Genomic DNA, 5,093 nt, shown 5'->3' on the forward strand with positions numbered 1-5,093 from the left:
AAGTGATGTCAATGTCATGCGAAAAAACATATATATATATATATATATATATATATAAATTTATCTTTTATTAGCTGTTCTAATATCCTGTAGATAACTTGAAATTATAACATATATATATATATATATATATATATATATATATATATATATATGTATATATAAATATGTATATATATATATATATATATATATATATATATATATATATATATATATATATGTCATAATTTCAAGTTACCTACACGATATTAGAAGAGCTAATAAAAGACAAATTTTAACCGAGAAATTTAAAATTGAATTCATTGTAAGAGTTAGGATTGCTTAACTTTATACCTGAATATAATAGTATATGTGTTATACAATAAGAAACAGTGAAATCGCTGGAATGCACTTTAAATCTTAATTTCTAATAATTTTGTAATAAAACAGTACAGTAATATTATTTCAGCAAATGTTAAGGTTAAAAAATATAAGATTCATAGCTTTAAGTTATTGGTAATGTTGCCGACTCCAAAAATTATACTGTAAGGCCACAAAATTTTTAATACTTAGTGACCACTTATGTATACACTACAATTACCAAAAACTAAACCAAGACAATTTTTAGCATAAAAGATTGCCCATAATCGTTAGTTTGTTGTGTTCGTGGGGTCACGATCGTCACCGCACTTATAATCCGTTCCTAAAATACCATGAGTTAGTGTTCGTCTGCAATACACGGTAGTATGAGTACAATTTCCCTAAACCATCCGACCATGGTCAAGAATAAACCTAAATAATGCAATAGGACTTATCTGTTTGATGAATCAAGCCGTCTCCTCAGCGTGATGTCCGGACTCAGATCCCAAAATAGCGGTGCGACCTTCACGAGGCTGGGGAAACTGCGGTTACGGCAGTGTGTTCGTTGATCACCACGTACGAAGATGGACCCTATATCAAAACAATTATTTTAGATAACTGAAATTTAAATGCCTTAAAACAAGCTATAGTAAACATTCATTGTTAATAATTATGTAAAGTTTGTTTCTTATCGTAGAAAACCAAATAGTAGTTACTATGATAAGTTTAAAAGTATAAAGATACTGTAGACACCATTTCAAAAGTCTCATCATTAATTCGCAAGTGATTTGATTCTTTTAAGTAACATAATAGTGTACATATGAATTTTTATATTATTATAAATTCTATACAAAGATACATAATAACACATTTAAAACAAGTGAAATGTAAATTAGCACAAGCAAAGTACACAAAAGCTATAAACTACCCATACTATAATGTATTAAAATATGTAACAAAGAGGCTCTTAAGATTTGTATTAAAATAACAAAAATGTTTGGGTGGTTCTATGCTAATTTTAACAGCTAATAACTCATCTTTACGTTAACATATTAGAATCTAGTAAGTATTTAAAATACCATCCTAAGGACTTTAATTTATTTGTTATACAGTAGCGTAATTAATATGATCATTATAACTGTTTATATTGTACTAACGATAATTATCTTGACTTAGATTGAAATTAATCAAATTTAGTTTTCACAATGACAAAGTTTCTCAATTCACACTACAATACAAAAAAATATTAATTACGCTGGAATTTATTAAATTTTATACCTTTTTAATAAAAATATAGCTAGTTTGTTCAAAATTGTATGAAATGTTAAGGAATTGAATAATTGGTTTTATTATTGTTGAGGAATTAAGATTTTAGATAATTTTAGTACCAAATAATAAAAAAATCTATTTAGTCAGACAGAGCTGAACCAAATTGTTGTAAAACAAAACCTTAATTTGTTATTTTTAATAATTGAAATCCTATTAGAAAATTATATTTTTTAAAATCTAAACACTGTTTAAATTAGACATTGTAGTCACGATGATAATTTGTAACCCAATTGATAAAATTGTTTTCAGCGATACATAATACATTTAAAGTTTTTTCGGTTATAAATCCCGTAATTTATTTAAAACTAATACTGAAATCAAATTATTCGTCAATGCGAAATATGTATTGTACTTATATGTACTTACATTACGCTTAAATTAAAACTAATATTAGCCTACCACGAACCTATCCATCTTACGGAGTATAATAATGTTTTAGTAAGAAAGTGTGGTTTCAGTTTTTATTTGAATTTAGGTGGATTTTGTTCGCTTTTGATGTTGTGCAGCCCTTTAAACGGTCCTTCGCGACATGCTGTTGTAGTGTATAGAGATGGATGTCATGTTTCTAGGCCGTGTCTGATACTCATGGCCATTGCTGACAGAAATCTGTGAGTTGTTTTTAAACTTAATCAAGACAGAGCTTTTAAATAAAATACTGTAATTAAGAACTAAAAGTACGGCAACAACATATAACATATTTATAAATTCTGTATTAAATGAACTCGGCTATTGATTAATCTCCAATTATTAATTTAATTGATTATCCTCCAATTATTAATTTAATTGATTAATAATTGATACTTGATTGACTTGTTTTAATGAGTAGTTAGAATTTAAACAAGTTTCACAGCATTTCCAACCTATGGTTGTAGACTCCTGTCCGTGCATGAAAGACTGTTAACATTTATAACGATTATAACATTTTAAATGTTAAGTATTCTTTTGAAGAAAGCGAATTACACACAATTTATTAAAACTAAATTAACAAAATGTATTACAATCTGCCTTACCTCCTCGTAACAAGGTACAATCTGCGTAGCAGAGTCTCGACACAGAACAGCCACACGCAGATACTAGTTGCCCACTAGCAGCTCGGCAGGCAAATGCGGGTTACGTAGAACACCACAACCCTCGTCGGCCTGACACAAGTACGTACAGGTCGGCTCTAGCGCAGCCACAGCCTTCCAAAGTTCATCGCCTTTCAGGTCGGTTGTATCAGGCGATAACAGTCAATGCTCTAATGCTTACAATCCCTGTATAGATAGCAACCTGAATTATGGAACCTTATGCAGATGCCAATGCTGTGAGCTTATTTCTAGTATGCATGTACGCGTACCCTCGTAGTTCAGTTTTATTTTCGTAACTTTTCATCATTAAGTATTTTTAATAATAATGAGGATTTTAATATATACAGGTAATACAGGTGATATATATATATATATATATATATATATATATATATATATATATATCATTACACTAATCACTTAAAATGTATAATCATATGGATGTTTGCTTTGCCTAAGATAGTGCCCCCTTTAAAAAGAGGGGATGCCATCTGTACATAAAAACCAATACATTTTTCCCTGGATAAAACATTTAAGTTATTTCCGAGGGTTTATCAGATGTAGGCTAAAAGAACTTGGTTGTATCTATTTGTGCACAGAATGTGTACAATATAATGTTACAACTAAATCTAGGGTTGTGCCTAGGGTGGTGACAAAATCAGATTTATGTCTTTTTATATGTCTGTGTGTATATAAGATACACAAGAATTATCGAATGGCTTAACTTAGAGAGTTGAGATTTAGTGTGAAACTCCACTCTACATTTACATTGAAAATGGTAAGCGTCGCTCCTCCATTGCGAGCTATTCTATCGTTGTGGAGCAAACTCGAAGCCCAATACGCGCTGACCTGACGTCGACCTTGTTAATTCTTTCTAAAAAAAAACTATTTTAAAATCAAAATGTGTCCAAATATGAAGTCAATTGATTGTCACATTACCAACTTATTTATTGGCAAAAACTAAAACCTACATTATTATCCTTTATATATTTCATTCCATGTTTAAAACTAATGTCTCACTTTATCTGCTACGTAACGAATGGAATCTATTATACAAGTTACATTACTTGTCCGAAACCCTTAGTTTGCTATAAGTAAACATTGTCATGAAACTTTGGAATCCGTAATAAAATGTCACAGTTACGCACTGATAATCAGAATTAAAGGGCGTAGCCTTACATTATATATAATGTAATGGGATGGGGCCCTAAGGCAATTTTTCAAACCGAAGTGCCTATCTGGCACTAATTATTTTAGTGTTCATGGTTAAGAAATTCTAAAGTAGATTACAATTATAACTGGTTTTTATTTCAGGTTATTTGTGAGTAGGTACATACATTTCTGGTTCGAACCAATTACACCATAAGTGAGTCTGACTGCCCTCTCGGAAACCTACTTTGGCAAAAGTGTCAACTTCCAGTCTAATATATTTTAACTGCCATTGTTGAGTTTGCCTTGTTGCCCCGATCAATAAAATACATACCAACAGAAACTAATTTCGATTAAGAAGCGTATACTTCGACCGTTGTAATTTACTTCTGGTCTAAAATATTTCCAATGCCATAAGTTGAGTTAGCATTGCTATCCAGATGAAGAAAAAATATATATAAATCAATGCAATGTAATATATATATATATATATATATATATATATATATATATATATATATATATAAATACATACAAAGGACTAAGAAGCTATTATACTTCCAACCGTTTAAATTCACTTCCTGTCTAATTTATTCGCCATTTTTGAGTTTGCATTGTTGCTCCAATCGGTAATACATACATATGTAGATTTTGGAAACCAACTTATATTTAAAGAAATCTACATCCGGATCAACGATAATTATGACGGTAAAAGTAATTTCGATCTTTTAGCTTGACCAAGAAAATATATAGATGCATATGCATAAAAAGATTACTTCCGTCAAAATGCATCTACTTCCGTCACTCATAGCCTGCTTTTGGTAAGAGTAACGGTGGAACATCCTTGAATCCGGCATTTAAAAATAAAAGTTTACAATAAATCTTGCTTGTCATGCCAATTTTCGGACTGTAGTCTGAAAAAGAATGGTTCGTTTATGCATATTAATACCCAGTCCTCTGTTCTCTTTCCAAGACAAAAGTTTCATATCACAATTTCAAGAAAGTCAACCAATTCAAGTACCTTATGTGAACGCATTGACAACTGTGAACTTTACGGCAGTGTTTCAATCTCTTATTAATATTTAGATTTATTACTTGTGCTGTGTAGTACAATGGAGATAATAGCATTGTCTTTGAAATTTGCATTACAATACTAATTAAGAACTGTATGTTTAATATTTTCTAAAATATAAATGTCAGCAAATG

The 5,093-nt window shown here is 30.1% G+C and overlaps 1 long non-coding RNA gene across 1 annotated transcript; it reads right to left on the bottom strand.

Annotated features, from left to right (window-relative positions):
• Positions 1-311: 311 nt before the first annotated feature.
• On the bottom strand, positions 312-2,804 carry LOC124365262. Its single transcript, XR_006922723.1, has 2 exons — positions 2,682-2,804; positions 312-933 (listed from the first exon to the last, which is right to left on the bottom strand). It is a non-coding gene; the product is annotated as an uncharacterized LOC124365262 (long non-coding RNA).
• Between the last annotated feature and the right edge of the window lie 2,289 nt (positions 2,805-5,093).

Source organism: Homalodisca vitripennis, chromosome 6 (genome assembly GCF_021130785.1).
Source record: "Homalodisca vitripennis isolate AUS2020 chromosome 6, UT_GWSS_2.1, whole genome shotgun sequence".
Taxonomy (NCBI): Eukaryota; Metazoa; Arthropoda; class Insecta; order Hemiptera; family Cicadellidae; genus Homalodisca; species Homalodisca vitripennis.